Genomic DNA, 18,991 nt, shown 5'->3' with positions numbered 1-18,991 from the left:
ACGTTTATCCACTCAACAGGAGATCGTTCTTGGCTCCTGGAGGAATGTCGGATGGTCAAAGCTTCGTGGCCGAGAACGCTACGTTTCATCCCCCCCTCCCGACATACCCATATAATTGGAATATATGGATAGTCCACCCTGCAGGATCTTAACCGACATCAAGTCTAAGTCACTGACGCTGAGCTTCTGCCTCTGGGCCAGGCTGATCATCCCCCTGGACAGTACACACCTCCGGTTCCCTGTGATAGCATGTACCGAGGGTACTGTTGCCGTAAGCTCTTCGACGGCTCTCTTGACGCAGGTAGTATCATATTTGGCGGTTTTTGCCGCGTCGAAGAACCCAAGGGGACGAACATTTGCGTCCGCGTTTATCTGACAGTCTACCACCATTGACTGCCTGTCTTTCCAGACCACCAGGTCCGGTTTTCGTAGCCCTCTTGTCGTGGCTATGTGGGGTTCATCAAGGACACTGAACCCTGCTTCAGTGGCCTCCTTCTTCACATAGGTCTTTAATGCGTCATGTCTCTTTATTCTCCATGGCTGGACAGCCGGACACACCTGCATGATGTGGTGCAGGGTACCAGGGACGTTGCAGCCAAGATCGCAGCGGCTGCTCTGCTGCCTGCCTCTCGCTCCGGGCCGGGGTAGTTAGAAGTCCCAGTTGGAGTTTGATGGCATTGCAGTAGGTACCGCCCCTCATCATGCGGTTGCCAGCGTCCAACCGTTTTGGCCTCAGTCCAAAGGGAGCCTCCCTCAGTCCGCAGCCATCTACAGTATTGTATAGCCTTTCTCCCCAGTCCGAGATGGCAGGGGCCCGGTGTTGCTGGACCAGATCAGCAGCAATTCCCACCACCAACGGATCTGGAGATCGGGCTAATCTCATATGGCATTCATGTAGGGCCCTGGGTGTGCCCTCGGAAAAGTTGTAAATTCTTTACGAGGCCACCCGCTGCTGTCCCTGCATAGAATGCCGGCAGTGGAGTGTCACCAGGAAGGTGGAGACACTTTCTTACAAATTTCCTTACCTCTTTGTCTACCGCCGTTAGGTGGTAGCCCTTAAGGTTCCCATGGACGGCTACATGGTGTAGCCGAGGTATCAACACCGTCTTCAAGGACCAAAGCTTTTGCTGGGGCTTCAACGGCGCAAGCTGCAGATTCCCCAACTCAGCCTTGGCCTTGCCAATCACTTTCGCCCCGTTCACATTCGTCCCGAGCCCGACATCGATACCGAGGTATTTGTATACCCTGTCAGGGCTCGTGACTGGGATGTTGACAGTCCCGAATGTGAATGGGCGGGTATCACAGTACCAGGTCTTCTTTTGCCGATCACCGACGATACCGGCCGTGGCACACTTCTGTAGGCCGGGCTCAAGGCCCAGCTTTCCAGCTTCATCAAGCAGACTCCTGATTGCCTTTGTTAAACCAACTATGGTTTGTGCCACGGCAACAATATCATCAGCGATGGCCAGATATTTGATTACCTCTCCCCGAAGCGTCGCCCCTACGCCCTCGGGGAGGCAAGCGAGTGCTCTATCTAGGGCAAGATTTAAAAGCAGGGGGGACAGTGGATCCCCCTGCATTACGCCCCTAGTAATATTAACCCTGATCCCAGCTACCTCGGTGTTGATAATAGTGTAGAAGTTGTACAAAAATAAATATAATTTATTTTTCTGTATAAATTTTTTTTTCTAATTTCTCACGCAGTTTTGTGTGGACTTGAGTGGGGTAATTTTTTATTATATGTTCTGTGTGCATGACTGTTTTTTGTAAAATGTCTTTACAGGCTTTTTGGAATGTAATTTTAAATTAATTTGCATAATGGCCTTATCTGTTGTTGGGTGGTCTTAAGGACCAAGACAAGCAATAATTCTCGGGAACTAATCTTTGTTTTGGTTTCCGAGCTAACGTGTGACACGGCGGAGAAATGGTCGTCAGTGAATTCTGCTACTTCAACGGAGAGTGTAGCTTAAGGGGTTCACTCTCGCTTTTCACTTTTGGACACCGTGGGTACTGAGCTGCTATGAAGAGCGCTAAATAGACTTGTTGAGTGGAAGACATTTACTACAAATGGATCCTGTCGACGTTTGTGCTTTCATTTTGAAATTGACCCTTTCTGAGGTAGTGGATCCAGTCATTGTCCAGGCCAGCTGCCCTTAGAGTATCTAAGAGGGCATGGTGACTGACGGAATAAAACGCCTTCTTGAAGTCTATAAAGTCCAAGTAGAGGGTCTTCGATTCTATCTTGGCCTCCTTTATCAGTTCTTGCAACAGTAGTAGGTTGCTGCTGACACCCTCCTCGGCCTTGAACCCTTTCTGACGGACCGAGGAGGGGATGCGCTCCGCCAGGCGCTTACTCAGGATCTTATGCAACCCTCTAGTTACCACTGACGTTATTGTTATTGGTCGAAATCCCCGGCTTCTTGAGGGATATCCTTTTTAGGCAGCAGAGTTGTTCTGCCTCGCGCCCAGTCACATGTGGCTATTTTGGGTTGCAGAATGATGTTGTATAGTTCTGCAATCCGGTCATTTGCCGCCGCTCTAAAGTCGGCTGCTCTAATGCCGTCTGGGCCCGGCGACGTCTCTAGACTGGTTTTCTTCTTGCACCATTCAATGTCAAGAGTGGTAACCGGTTCAAGAATGGTGCATGGGTGGCGTTGTGGTTCATCGTTCAGTAGGCTAGCTGGACTGGGCCTTCCAAAGAGGGCCGTCCAGTATTCCACGGTCCCAGGTGGGAACGTAGGACTAGCCAAGGGGTCTTTACCCAAGATGGCATTCTGGGCCACTCGGCTGCGATTCTTATCCCAACCTCTTTGAGTTGCCGCATACTCCCTCCTTCTCCTTATATTCTGAGGAATATTCCTTTGCAGCTGTCTACTTCCCCTGTTATTAGCTCTTACTCTTCTGGTTCTAGATCCAAATATCTCATCTTTCAGCGAATCTATCTCTTGCGAGATTTCATCTTCACCAGATGTATTCAAGCTCCTTTCGCTGAGAGGAGATGCGTCACTCCCGTCGGGGCTAGATGGGGGAGACCCGCCCGGGGCCAGAGCCGAGGTGGTCACAACCTCACCCCTGGAGCTGGGGGCCGTGATCACCCCGGTCCCGGTCCAGAGCAGGGCCAGACGTTTGAGACCCGATTCGGGCCAGAGGCGAGGTGATCGCAGTTTCAGTCATAAGAGGGCTGGAACCGCGACCACCCCGGCTCCGGTCCAGATACTCATTCATTCCATCTTGGCTCTTTAAATTTTCATGTGTGGCTTGCAGGGTGATGAGGGCTGACGCAGCGTTACTGGTCATAATTGGTATAGTCAAAATAGGGTTGTCTTCCTTTGAGGCCACTGCACTCCTTCCTTTATCTCCACTCTCATCTTCTGACGCATACGCCAATCCCTCATCTGCCACAGATGTTACCCTGGGATTTTCGGTTGCAGCTGGTCTTGTACCGTCCATCCTTACTCTGCTCAGAGTAGGAGGAGGTACTGCATTGGCTAAGAGTCTTAATTGCTGTACATATGCTGCAGCCTTTTGTCTATATTTGGGAGTCCTTCTCTTTGTGAGTACGCTTTCAAGCGTACGCCAAGGAAGTACTAACTGTACGATTTGTTTATTTATGTGGGGGTCATCTTTGTTATCCACTTCGAACTTAATCATAGCGATCTCGTCATCCAAGGTCCAGTCGAGCCGGCCCCCCACATGGCTTTCCCGACTGTCCCCGGTGGGTTGAATAGTCATTTTCGGTTTTACTGCCTTGCACTCCTCCTCCTCCTTTCCTTTGGCCTTTTTCACTAAGTCCTGGTATAGTTTGGACTTTCGTTTGCCACTTATCGAGTCCACTGTTCTGTCATTAAGTATACACTCTTGGATTTTGACATTTATAAAAGGATGGCTCAGGTTAGAAACCTCGAACTGGGCCATCAAGTTAAGCTCTTCTGGGGCCCAGGGCTTATTTCGCCGGTCTTGTAGGCGCTTTATGGCCCCCTCGTGATAGTCAAGAGTGTGAGCTCTTCGCTCATGCAGACGCCTGCCTGCGTAGGACTTGAATACCTTGCCACAATGGGGGCAGGTAGGAGACTGATCGGCGCTCTCGGCCACGCCTTGGGCACTGTTGGACGGCCCTTCCAATCGGCTAGTTAATTGGCCGGCGACGGGGGCACTCTGGTTGTGAGTGCTCCCGTTGGCGGAGGGTTGACCCAAACGCCGGCTTTCCCCTTCTTCAGGGGTGGAGCGACCCACAGTCTCCCCCGAGGGAGAGGCTGGGCGGGTTGAGTCCTCCAAGCGACCCGTTGGACCCATCAAGATGGGTTTCGGGCAGGACCAGGTGGAGGTGGGCCGCTAGTAATCTATGACTTTTTCCTCTGAGGTTTGGAGTCAGCAATAGTGTTAGCTTCGTCTTCCACCGCAGAGAGTCATAGTTACTCCCGCCGTTTACCCGCGCTTGGTTGATTGCGCTATGAAGAAGGTAGTCCTTATGGACTATATGGACGTAGTGGCATCAGCCAGCCGCACCCAGCAGAATGGTACAGAGTTTCTTCGGCACCTACGTATCCCTATTAATGTAATTCATCATTGCGACAGAGCATTTGATAGTAATGTTTTGAAGAACATGCATTGCTTTGCCGCTTATCCCGAGGCCTTTAAGGAAGCGCTTGGTCGCTGATCTGACCCCTCCTCGCGCTCCGACAGCGATCCCATGATACGTCATGACTTCAGGACTCTGGAGTCTCGTTGAAGACTCCAGGTACCTTCGGATATCATTATCATAGGCTCTGCACTTGTTCTTCTTGGCCTCCTCCGCTCCTTCAAGGGAACTCCCACTACTTTCCCATGGTATACACACATCCATGACGTAGGTGCTTCCGTCCCTCTGCACCACTAGGTCTGGCTTTATGAAGTTGTGCCCTGATCTAATAACGGCAGCAACCTTTTGGGTTTCTCCTAAATGCCTGTTGTATCCTGGCATATTCTCTCTTCCTCCTTACTCTTGCTGGTATCCTATCATCATTATCCTCCTCATTATTCATTCTCTAGTTGTTGTTGCTTCTGCGGCCCCCAGAGTTGGGTTTTTAGAAAGGCCGGGCCGTATCCTTCTGACATGCTCCTCCATCGTCGCCATGATCCTGTCGTAGCCATCCAGCAAATTGTTGGGGGTCGGGAGTTCCGACCTTATTGCATTGTTAATGCAAATCACCAACTCATCAGGTGACTCTTCGTACACTAAGTCAATCAGATACCGATAGATTTTGTGCCTCGGGTCTTCATTGTCCGGCTCAGCAGAATCGCTGCTACTTGGGTCCTCAGGATTACCTTGGCCCTCGTCGTCGTCGTCCGGCTCGGCCACGTCACCGGCCATGGAAACCATCGGCGAAGACGTAGCCGAGTCGGGTTCCGATGTTAAGGTCTTGTCAGCTGAGGCTTTTGGAGTTGAGACAAAGATAGGAACAAAGAGACGCCCCGGGGGACATATCATCATCCTCCAAATATGTTGTTCCTTCTCCTTTGAGCTCCTGCATTGTCTGGTTGTCGTTGCTTGGTGGCTCCACGACAGCCACCAACCCTGTCGCACCCCAGAAAGGTGCGGCAGGGGCAGCGGCCGCCGAGGAGTCAATTGACTCCACGACAGTCGCCGCCACTGCCGCACCCCTTGTGTGTGCAGCAGTGGCAGCGACCATCGAGGAGTCAGATGATATACTCTGGTCTATCAATGCAGATTCAAGCGTTGCTCTTATTAAAGATTGTATTGGTCTATGCAGTTCATCATCTTCCATAGACTCTTCTCTGCTTGCTAGGAGTATCTCACGATATCTTGGGGCCTGGCATATTTTCCTCATTTGTTGTTTTGTTATGAAGTTTTGGGAAGGGACTCCAGGAACATGTTAATCACTGCAGGCATAGCAATCGGTCCATTGACCATCAGAATATTTTCTGCCCTGGCGACAGCACGTAGCTCGTCGTCACTGTAGCCGGCACGCTTCATGATTGTCTTGCTCCTGTTATACTTGACCGGGTGAGCACGGCACATGTGCAGTCGCATTCCAGCGAGGGTCTTAATCCTTGGCCGCACACATCACATTTTTTAGTGTGCACTGGTGCGGCCTTCACTCGGACAGCACAAGTTGTTGTGTCGCGCTTCCCGTCGGCGTTCGTTGGTCTCTGTCTTGCAGGGGCGTCGTCATCTTCGTCATCATTTTCTTCCATCACAGTGCTTGATGGTTCACTGTCCTCCGGAGCCACCACTGGACCCAGGGCACCACCCTCTCTCTCCTCAGTCACCTTCAGACAGGAGGGATAATGCCTAGAGACTGCTGCACCGGTCCTGAAATCCCTTTTGCACACGCCACATACAAAGGAGAAGGTGGGATTCTGGTAGTGCACGCGCATGTGGCCCGTATATTGCGCAGCAGAGCGCAAAGAAGCCCCACACACACTGCACACCATGCCGGCAAGCGATCCCGCCCCCTAATATACCATCTCTATCTTGATGTCGTTGCAGGATAATCCTGCAGATCTCGTTGGGAAACTGCCGTCCACCACCCGGTCCATTTTTCTCCATCCCTATTGATCGTATTAGGGGTGGGCGATTCAGGAATCTGGCCAGGAATGCCTAATCGTGCCTAGGGGCACCTATGGGTAGATCGCGAGACGATTGTCTCCATCCGGCCCTTTCCAAGATTCCCCAACCTAATCGCTTTTGACGGGGATGTAAAGTTGCCAGGCCTCTGTCTCGTAAGATCTTTGAGACATGACTGGTGTTTAGCAAGGGAGATCTAAGGTTTATGATCAATCTCCCGACTCTCGGTTGAAACTCTCAGACACCCGACCGAAGGAGCTGGAGAAGCGGAACCACACCAGTTTTTAAGGACTGAGGAACTGAAGAGCATTCGAATATAGGTCGTCAGCTAGACCAATGTCAGTCGAATATATTTCAGTATCAATATTCCCGTTCACACCCTGCAATAAATTTTTTTTTCTTTTTTTTTTCCAGACTAGCATTTGCAGGAGAGCAACTCCCACTTTACCATTTTCCTGGTGTTAACGTTGCTCAGCTTTCCCTGGCTAGTCCACTTTTCCTATATCACATATTGTAGGTAGCACATCTAATGCTAGCCGAGATCTGCAGCTCCAGCTTGATGTTGACGTATCGTTGATCTTGACGAACCGCTGCAGTCCCACTGGCGTATATCTCCACTCAACAGGAAACAAGTCCTGGAGGAACGTCGGTCGATCAATCTTCATCGTTGATCCAGCTACGAGACGTCGCCTCCACCTGACATGCCCATATAATTCGCATATATGGACAGTCCTTCGATGATCTTTACAGTCAGTAGGTCCAAGTGTTTAGGAGGGCTGGGTGGCCAATGGAGGCAAAGGCCTTTTTGAAGTCAATAAAGGCTACGTAAAGACTCATTTAATAGCAAAAGATTGCTGCTTACTCCCTCCTCGGCCTTGAAGCCTTTTTGACCGGCCGAAGATGGGATGGGCTCCGCTAAATGCTTTTTAAGGATTTTATGCAATCCCCGCTGACCACGGACGTCACCGTGATCGGTCTAAAGTCCCCGGCCAGTTGAGGGACGTCTACTTTGGGAAGAAGGGTCGTTCTTCCTCTTGCCCATTCTCTCGTAGCAATCTTAGTTGCTAATATCTTGTTATAAAGTCGAGGAATTTGGTCATCGTCCGCCCCTCTGAAATCTGCGAAGTCTTGAGATTTGTCTTCATTTTGCACCATTTAACGTCACTGATGATAACGGGTTCAATGATGGTGCTTGTATAGTCTTGTGGGTCATAATCGATTGTGGTAGTGAGACTTGGTCTCCAAAAGAGGGATGTCCAAAAGTCTACCGTAGCCTGCAGAAAGGTCGGGCTAGCTAGGGGATCCTTCTTGAGGATGGCATTCTGGGCGGTTTTTATCGCAACCTCTTTGTGTCGCTGCATATTCCTGCTTCTTTCTTAATGAACGAGGTAAATTCCCTTCCTGTTGTTGTCTCCTATTTCTATTCATCCGATTCCTATTTAATCTCCTACCAAATATCTCCTCCCTGAGTGAGTCTATATGCTCTGCCGTAGCTTCCTCATCCGATGTAATATCTTTGCTTTCACTAGTGGACGAAGATTGGTTGCTCCCGTCTCGGCTGGACGGGGGAGATCCTCCCTTGGTAGGAGCGCGGGTGGAAGTGTCACCAACCATAGAGTATAGATAATCATTCATTCCATCCTCGTTATCTTTATTATATGTGAAGGCCTCGCGTGGGGTGCTGGTTGCCGCAGCGTTTATTGTCACTTTCGGGGTTGTCTCTTTGGGGATTGTCGCATTTAGGGCTACGCTACTCCTTCTTGTGTCACCTTCTAAAGTATTTGACGCATACGGCACTCCATCATTGGCCTCAGATGTTCCCGTTTCCCTTAGAGAATGGGAGCATCTTGCCTTCCACAAGGACCCGGGATAGGATTACCTGACAGTCCTTTGGCAGAGGTATTGCACCGGTCAAGGTTGACATTTGGGCATATGCTGCAACCTTTCCTCTGTATTTATTGGTCCTTCTCTTTTTGCGGATGCTTTCTAGCGTCCACCACGGGAGAACCTTTTCTTTAATTTCCTTGTTAATATGGGGGTCAGAATTATGAGCCACTTCGAACTCCAACATGGAGTTTTCATCGTCAGAAGTCCACTCGAGTCTGCCTCCCACATGGCAGTCTCGGTGGCTCCCGACAGGCTCGATCAAATTATCAGTCTCCTTGTACTCCTGCTTCACCTTTTTTATGTCATTTTTGAGTAGGTCCTGATAGATTTTGGACTTCCTCTTGCCATTTATACTGTCCAGAGATCTTTCTGTGAATAAGCACTCCCTTATTCTCATGTTTATAAAGGGATGGCCCAAGTTAGACACTTCAAACTGGGCCATCAACCTGAGTTCCTCCAGGGACCAGGGGTTGTTGCGCCTGCTTTCAATGCGCTGTATATTCCCCTCATGAAATTGTTTGGCATGAGCCCGTCTCTCATGGAGACCCCTTCCAGCAAATGTCTTGAACGCCTTCTTGCAACTTGGGCAGGTGGGACTCTGTCTAGCTTCATAATATAGGGATCCTCATCATCTAATTACTGGCCTGTAAGTACTAGAGCATAACTTAGCTCGTATCACTCTGCTGTAGTTCTATCCGGCAGGAATCTCCACTTAAAGGGGCACTAGTTCTCCGGCTCCTGGAGGAACGTCAAAGTCGGTCAAACTTCATGACCAATGAAGCTATGAGATGTCCCCTCCACTCGAAATGCCCATATAATATGCATATACAGACAATGCACCCTCATAAGATCAATGTCGTCAAGACTCAGCTTTAGCTTCTGGCAGACGCTAATCGTCCCTCTTGACAGTACTCCTCGCCAGTTCCCAGTCATTGCCTTCACTGAGGGTACTGTCCCTGTAAGATCTTTTACAGCCTTCTTGATGCACTCGTTTTTATATTTCACGATTTTGGCGTCATCAAAGAAGTCCAGGGATCAAACATTCGCGTCTGCATTGATTTGACAGTCAATTACTATTGACTCTGTGTCCTTCCAGATCACAAGATCTGGTTTTCTCAGCCCATTAATGATGCTGATTGGGGGTTCATCAAGGACATCAAACCCTGCTTCAGTAGCCTCCTAAATGAAGCATTTGATCGTATCATGCCTCTTGATACGCCATGGTTGGACAGCTGGGCACGTCTGTAAGATGCGATGCAGGGTTCCAGGAGCATTGCATTCTAGATCACAACGACTGCTTTGCTGCCTGCCTCTCGCACTACTGGCCGGGGTAGATAGAACTCCCAGTTTGAGCTTAACGGCATTGCAGTAAGTGCTCCCTTTCATTAGACGGCTGCCGTTGTCCATCCATCTTGGTCGTGGTGCAAGTTTCGCCTTCTTTAGACCACAACCGTCTATTGTGGCGTGTAGCCTAGATCCCCAGTCTGTGGCAGGGGGGGCCCGATTTTGTTGGGCTAATTCAGCAGCGATTCCCGTAACCAGAGGGTCTGGAGATCTGGCTAATCTGTCATAGTACTCATACAAGGCTTTGGGGATGCCTTTGGTAATATTGAAGATACCGAGGCTACCGTCTGCTACGCCTGCATAGAATGCTGCTAAGGGAGTATCACCGGGTAGGTGCAAGCACCTCCTGGTGAACTTCCGAACTTCATTGTCCACCCCTTTGAGGTGGTGGTACTTAACCTTTTCATGGACGGCTACATGATTTAGCCGTGGTATCAGCACATTCTTAAGGACCCTGAACTTCTGCTGAGGCTTCAGAGGCGAAGTCTGCAGATTCCCCAGTTCAGCTTTGGCCTTACCGATCAATTTCGACCCATTCATGTTGACCACAAGCCCAACTTCTACCCCCAGATATTTGTAGAATCCGTCAGGACATGTGACTGGGAGATTTTCATTCCTATACATGAAGGCTGGGTATCTACGTACTAGGTCTTTCTGGCACGATCACCGACTATTCCGGCCGTGGCTCGAGGCCTAGCTTTCCTTCTTCGTCAAGAAGCCTCTTTACTGGCGTTGTTAATCTTGCTCTTGTTTAAGCCACAGCAACGATATCGTCAGCGAATGCCAAGCATTTAATGGTTTTTCCTCTGAGGTTTGCCCCAACACCTTCAGGGAGTTTTAGGAGTGCGTAGTCAAGGGCAAGATTGAAAAGCAAGGGAGATAGAGGATCCTTTGCATTACGCCCCCTGTAATGTGTATTTCGATTCCAGCTACCTCCGTGCTGATACTAGAATAGAAGTTGGTGAAGTACTGGATCGAATTCCTGTTGAGGCCAGCTGCTCTCAGGGTATCGAGGAGAGTTGGATGGTAGACGGAGTCGAAGGCCTTTTTAAAGTCGATAAAGGCTATATAAAGGCTCTTCGACTCACGTTTGGCCTCCTTAATAAGTTCCTTAAGTAAGAGGAGGTTGCTACTTAGCCCCTCCTCAGCCTTGAACCCTTTTTGTCGAACTGAAGAGGGGATGCGCTCTGCCAGGCGCTTCGTTAGGATCTTATGCAACTCTCGTGTTTCCACAGACGTCACTGTAATTGGGCGGAAGTCCCCGGCCTCTAGGGGTACATCCTTCTTGGGCAATAGGGTTGTTCGCCCTTTTGCCCAATCCCGGGTCACAATTCGGGAGTCTAAAAAAGGGTTGTACAGATTCATGATTTGGTGACTCGCCGCCGCTCTGAAACCGGCAGCTCTGATGCCGTCTGGGCCCGGGGACGTTTTTAGATTTGTCTTTCGTTTGCACCATTCTACATCATCAATAGTGATGGGGTCCAAGATAGTGCACAACTGGTTTGGCGGGTCATAAGTAATAGTGCTAGCTTGGCTGGGTCTCCCGAATAGGGAGGTCCAAAACTACCATCACTCTCGCTGGAGGACTGAGATCCATCACTCCCATCTGGGCTGGACGGGGGAGACCCTGCATGGTCTGGAACCCGGATGGGAGAGGTTACAGCCATGGAGTCATAATATTCATTCATTCCATCCTGGGGTTTGGTGAGAGGGATAATACTAGAGGCCGCAAGCATCCTACCATCCACTCAGATTCGGGTCAGATTGACCCTGCAATCTCTGAGGGGAGGCATTGCACATTGGGTGGAGGTCTTGGGCTGCGCATATGCTGCGACCTTTTCTTTATATTTAATGGTCCTTCTCTTTGTCCGGATGCTTTCAAGCGTCCGCCAAGGAAGGACCATTTTCTGTATTGCCTTGTTTATGTGGGGATCATTGTTGTGTGCCATTTCGAACTCTATCATGGAGTTCTCATTGTCGGAAGTCCAGCCGAGTTTGCCCCCCACTTGGCTCTCCCGGTGGCTCCCGACTGACACGTTGGACACAGTAGGTTTATTCTCCCGGTACTCCTTCTTCACCAACAGGTCTTTGAGTAAGTCTCGGTATTGCCGAGACTTTCTTTTACCATTTATACTGTCAGTCGACCTATCTGACAGTACGCACTTGCATCTCTAGATTGATAAATGGGTGGCCGTAGTTGGAAACTTCAAACTCGGCAATCATCCTGAGTTCTTCTGGGGACCAGGGCTTATTTCGCCGATCTTCAAGGCACTTTACTTGCCCCTTATGATATTGTTGGGCATGTGCCCGTCTCGTACAGACGCCTTCCTGCATAGGACTTGAACCGCCTCAAACAAGTTGGGCAGACTGGACTTTCACTAGCTGCATCGACGATGCCTTGGGCTGGGATGTTAAGCCCATTCACTTGGCTAGCGCAAGTGCCGGCGACAGGAGTGCTCTGATTTTGAGCACCCCTGTTGGCAAAGGGTTGACCAATTCGCTGGTTTGTCCCAGGGAAGGGGCGGAGCGACCCACAGCTCCTCCCGAAGGAGAGGCTGGGCGGGTTGAGTCCCCCATGCAACCCGTTGGACCCATAAATGGGTTGCCGGCAGGTACCACAAGGAGGTGGATCGCTAGTAATCTACGACTTTAGCGGCTCGGATTCTGTATAAGCGTCTTCTTTACCAGTCATAGTTACTCCTGCCTTTCTCTCTCTCTCTCTCTCTCTCTCTCTCTCTCTCTCTCTCTCTCTCTCTCTCTCTCTCTCTCTCTCTCTCTCTCTCCAGACTAGCGTTTGCAGGAGAGCAACTCCCACTTCACCATTTTCCTGGTGTTAACGGTGCTTAGCTCTCCCTGGCTAGACCACTTTTCCTATATCACATATTGTAGGTAGCACATCTTCTAATGCTAGCCGAGATCTGCAGCTCCAGCTTGATGTTGACGTATCGTTGATCTTGACGAACCGCTGCAGTCCCACTGGCGTATATCTCCACTCAACAGGAAACAAGTCCTGGAGGAACGTCGGTCGATCAATCTTCATCGTCGATCCAGCTACGAGACGTCGCCTCCACCTGACATGCCCATATAATTCGCATATATGGACAGTCCTTCGATGATCTTTACAGTCAGTAGGTCCAAGTGTTTAGGAGGGCTGGGTGGCCAATGGAGGCAAAGGCCTTTTTGAAGTCAATAAAGGCTACGTAAAGACTCATTTAATAGCAAAAGATTGCTGCTTACTCCCTCCTCGGCCTTGAAGCCTTTTTGACCGGCCGAAGATGGGATGGGCTCCGCTAAATGCTTTTTAAGGATTTTATGCAATCCCCGCTGACCACGGACGTCACCGTGATCGGTCTAAAGTCCCCGGCTGCTTGAGGGACATATAATTAGGGCAGAAGGGTCATTCTTCCCCTTGGCCCTTCTCTAGTCACAATCTTGGTTGCTAGTATCTTATTTCATAGTCGAGCAATTTTGTTGTCATCCGCCGCTCTGAAGTTGGCTGCTTTTATGCCGACTGGTCCTGGTGAAGTCTTAAGATTTGACTTCATTTTGCACCATTTAATGTCACTGATAGTAACAGGTTCAATAATGGTACTTGTATGGACTTGTGCGTCATTATCAATTGTGCTTTCAAGACTTGGTCTCCCAAAGAGAGAGGTCCAAAAGTCTACCGTACCCTGCGGAAAGGTCGGGGTAGCTAGGGGATCCTTCTTGAGGATGACATTCTGGGCTACACGACTGCGGTTCTTGTCCCAGTCTCTTTGTGTCGCTGCATATTCCCGCCTCTTAATGAACGAGGCAAACTCCCTTCCTCTTGTTGTCTCCCATTTCTATTCATCCGATTCCTATTTAATCTCCTACCAAATATTTCCCTACCTGAGTGAGTCAATATCCTCTGGCGTAGCTTCCTCATCCAATATACTGTCTCCGCTTTCACAAGTAGACGAAGATTGGTCGCTCCCGTCTGGTCTAGATGGGGGGGATCCTCCATGGCCAGGAGTGCGGGTGGAACTGTCTCCAACCATAGAGTATAAATATTCATTCATTCCATCCTCATTATCATTGTTATGTGTCAAGGCCTCGGGTGGGGTGCTGGTTGCCGCAGCTTTTATGTGTTTCGGGATTGTCGCGTTTAGGGCTACACTACTCGTTCATGTGTCACCTTCAAAACTAATCAACACGTACGGCATTCCAGCGTTGGCCTCGGATGTTCCCCTGTTTCCATTAGAGGATGGGAGCATTTTACCTTCCACTTGGACCCAGGATAGGATTACCTGATAGTCCTTTAGTGGAGGTATTGCACTGGTGGTGGAGGTAGAGCTTTGGGTATATGCTGTTACCTTTCTTCTGTATTTATTGGTCCTTATCTTGGTGCGGATGCTTTACAGCGTCCACCACGGGAGGACCTTTTCTTTAATAGCCTTGTTAATATGGGGGTCAGAATTATGAGCCACTTCGAACTCCAACATGGATTTTTCATCATCAGAAGTACACTCAAGTCTGCCTCCCACATGGCAGTCCCGGTGGCTCCCGACAGGCTTAATCGAACGATCAGAGTCATAGTTACTCCCGCCTTTTTCCCGTGTATGGTTGAATCTCTTCACTTTGACATTCAGAGCACTGGGCAGAAATCATATCGCGTCATCATCAGCCATAACCATTGCTAATCATAAGCAAAGGTAAACAAAATATCAAATAATTTTTTATTTGTAAATTGACAAATAGAATACAAAAATGCCTCAGTAGGTTATACAGGTAATGCTCGTCATACGACCTATGCTACTTATGACGATTCGATTTTACGAAGATTTTTTCAGGGTGATGTCAGAAGTCTTTTGGAGATAGGACGAATATTTCCTCGAAAATAATCTATTTTCTTGTATAAAATTAAACTGATTTATCATTTTCTTTTATCGTTAATATACAGTATCAATTTTCAGTTAAAAATACATTAAGAAAAGCTTTGTTATCTGTCGAGTTCATATTATATGGCTGGTGACGTCACATCACTGGTGGAAAGAAACTGGGCAATACAGTGATTTTCTTCCCATCATGGAAATATTAAGTAACGATACAAAGTATTTTGTGGGTCTGTATCGGTTGTCATGAGTACTACGTAGCATAAATTTGACTGTACGCCAGTTTTATTTAATCTCTGATAATAGATCGATGTTTATCTAAGGAAAGTATACTAATAGGACAAATATTTTCTTCAAAATGATACATTACCTTTTTTCATTATAAAAATGAAATACTTTTGCTCGGTAAGTTAGTATTTTCTTTTCATTTCTTGCAGGGAAAAAAATGAATTTACATATTTTGCAAGTCATTTTTTTTGGTAGCAATTACGTCACGTGTCTTGTGACGTTGTGTATCTGGCCGAAGCGCACTGAAAAACTGAATGATTTCCTTTCATTGTTACCGAGTAATCTTATTACAGCATTCTCCTCATCGAAACACGGAGTAATAATATCAAGTGTTTTAGTGGTCTGTATCATTAGTTATGAGATTAGTACAACTTACCATAAATTTAAGAAAAAAAGTGTGATGTCATATTTCTGGCGGAAGGCGAGAGGCAAATCAAGTGATTTCCTTCCGATGCGTTACTATTCCTATAATCAAAACATCGAATAAAGATATATAGAATTATTTGATAATTTTCAAAGAAATATGAAGATTTAACTGAATTAAAACTCAAAATACAAGAAATATGAAGATTTAACTGAATTAAAACTCAAAATACAGAGAGAGAGAGAGAGAGAGAGAGAGAGAGAGAGAGAGAGAGAGAGAGAGAGAGAGAGAGAGAGAGAGAGAGAGAGATTAAACAAAAATTTGTTTAGAGTACATATGATTTTTAACAGCGTCAACGAGTTGAAAAACAATTAAATGTAACTAAGAAAGTAATAACAGCAAATCTGAATTCCTTTATTAACTAAAACAAATATTGATACAATAACACTCATGTGCGTATGCACAAACGCACACACACAGGTGTAGCAATTGCTACGCAGTAAGAGACAGACGGTCGGGGAGGAGGTAGTGATGGTGACTATGATAACGTACCGTAACCCATCACTGAAAGTGATGAAAATTAAAAATCAAAAGAAAAAAGTGTAAAGAATATGAAATATAAAAAATAAAAAAGAAATAAATAAGCCAAGTTAGATAAAAGTTTCCGTAGTGTAAGTTGCGGTACGTTACCGCGAACTGGAAAGGTGCTCTACCCTATAGTACACTGTTGTTGAAAGGTGAACAACCTTGAAGAAAAAGACCATAGTCAATCTCTAAGAGGCCACATTCCTTCGCTCAGTAATCCATGTTTCCCGTAGGAAAAGGCGAAGACAATAGTTGAATGAAGAGGGTCCAGGCGATGACGATTCCAATGCAGCAGGCGAGTCAACAGTTATATGCCAACAGGAAGACCGATGGACCAGAGAGGGAGGTTGTTCCCCTCAAAGTGGAAGAGTGCTGGCCTTGTTCTGGTACTAATGTACGCAAGTGTTGTTGTCGTATATGTATCACACGCACAGCACAAACACTGAAAAGGAAACTTATTACATTTCTATATACATATATACATAAACATGAAGAATGTTTTCATATATATAATTTACATGTCTGAGAAAAAGTAAGTTAAAAGACAAAAATTAATGGCAGTCCAGAATAGGCGAGGAGGAAGAGCGGAAACAACCGCTCTCCATCCAAGCCAAAAGTAAAGTGAGGTAAATCACAGGTGTGTGAACGGGAGTGGTAGCAAACTACCCCACGTAACCCCCTGCTAACTACCGGTGTGGGTAGTTAACCCTCGCTAAATTTTAATGGCTCGTCATTTCAGCTCCGCCGAAAGTATAACCCCTAATAAATAGCGTGGTTTGTATTCCAGTTATGGAACAAATGTATTTATATATATATATATATATATATATATATATATATATATATATATATATATATATATATATATACTGTATATATATATGTACTGTATATATATATATATTTATATATATATATATATATATATATATATATATATATATATATATATATATATATATATACTGTGTATATATATAAATACAGTAAATATATATATATATATATATACAGTGAACCCTCGCTACTTCGCGGTTCGACCATCGCAGATTTTTTTTCATAACCCATGTATATACATATATCGCGGATTTTCCAGAAATATCGAAAATACCGCGATGTGACCGATGGTGCGAGATTGGAGAAAGTAAGGAAAATTGAATCGTGATTGATTTTCAATATAAATGAAACTTTGAGGAGCAACAAAGATATCATTTGTTAGAGAGATAGAGAGAGGTAAGGAATGGGAGGTAGTGAAAAGTAGCCCACAGAGAGAGAGAGAGAGAGAGAGAGAGAGAGAGAGAGAGAGAGAGAGAGAGAGAGAGAGAGAGAGAGAGCGAGAGAGAGGGGGGGGTTTAAATGTAATAAACAACAAAAATTGATAGGTTATAACACATTGGTGCTTATGTAATATCAACTGTATACTGTAGACGGTTTGAATAAGTTAAGAAATGGTATAAATGATACTTTGTTAGTGTATTTGTACACACTCAAGAGCGGCAGCTAGATGACAGCTGATCTAATCACAGCCAAAAGTAAAAAAAAAAGAAGTCAACAATACTCGATTTTTAAAACAAACCCGAAATTTAAAAACAAAAGTACACGCTTTCTTAATGTGCAATTAACTATTTAAAGAGTGGCAATTTTCTAGAATAAAATGATATTTCCCAAAAAATAGTGGTTTGCTGATGAAATCGGATGCCGTATTTTTAGCTATGACTGAAATGGATGTAGACTCGGCCTAATTATTTCGTTTCGTATTTAATTGACTTTAAGAAAACTAATTTTAGTTTCTTCATCTAAATGTAAGTATTGTATAACACGAAGAGAGAGAGAGAGAGAGAGAGAGAGAGAGAGAGAGAGAGAGAGAGAGAGAGAATCAGCTGTTGTACTCAAATGGCGTGTTTTTGTTTCGTGAGAATTTCATCGCCACGACTTTAACAACAACATACTGTACTGAACTTTACAGTATTATACAGACTATTGTAATATGATAAAGTAAAATATTTGTAATCTATTTTATATGAAATGGGGCTATTTTTTTTTTTGTTTAAAATTTACATTTACGTATGTAAAACAACTCTCTCTCTCTCTCTCTCTCTCTCTCTCTCTCTCTCTCTCTCTCTCTCTCTCTCGTAAATTGTTTTCCTGCTTTGCTACGTATGTATGATTTTATATAGATACGGTAAATAATATTTGTAATAACATATTTTATTAAAGCTTTTACTGTAATATCATTATTTATCACTTTCATCATGCGCGTTAAATTCCTTAGTTTGTTTACTGAGCGTACTTTATGACGCCGTCGTTTCAGGCGGCGTCATAAAGAAAAACATTTCATTTGGAAGTCCTAAGAAAAATTAAGTAAAACATTAGTAATAACCAAATCAACATACTGTACTGAATAATCAATATAATCGATGCAGAAACTAACCTATACACAGATGTGTAAATGCGTTTGTTTCTTCATTATAATCAGAGATAAACGTAAACAAAACATTGGTTGCCATTTTTTATCGTGCTTTCAGGCGTGTTTAGGAAACGCATGATATAAAGTCGCCCTTAATATTTGTGCCTGTTTTAGTTTAGGGTACGTTAGTACATGCATTAAGTGTTCTGTACATTAAAGGGTAGTTTGTTAACAGTACTACGTACAAGGGAAGGTTTTAAAAGTCTGAATATACATGTTATATAAATAGGTAAATATGGTGTCACTACTTCGCGGATTTTCACCTATCGCGGCCGGGTCTGGAACCTATCTACCGCAATAAACGAGGGTTCACTGTATATATATATATATATATATGCATATGTATGTATGTATGTATATATATATATATATATGTGTATATACAGTATATGTGTGTATATATATATATATATATATATATATATATATATATATATATATATATATTTATATATATATATATAAATATATATATATATATATAAATATATATATATATATATATATATATATATATATATATATATATAAATATATATATATATATATAAATATATATATATATATATATATATATATATATATATATATATATATATATATATATATATATATATATATATATATATATA

Source organism: Palaemon carinicauda, chromosome 43 (genome assembly GCF_036898095.1).
Source record: "Palaemon carinicauda isolate YSFRI2023 chromosome 43, ASM3689809v2, whole genome shotgun sequence".
NCBI classification, from domain to species: Eukaryota; Metazoa; Arthropoda; class Malacostraca; order Decapoda; family Palaemonidae; genus Palaemon; species Palaemon carinicauda.
This window is presented reverse-complemented; position numbering follows the sequence as displayed.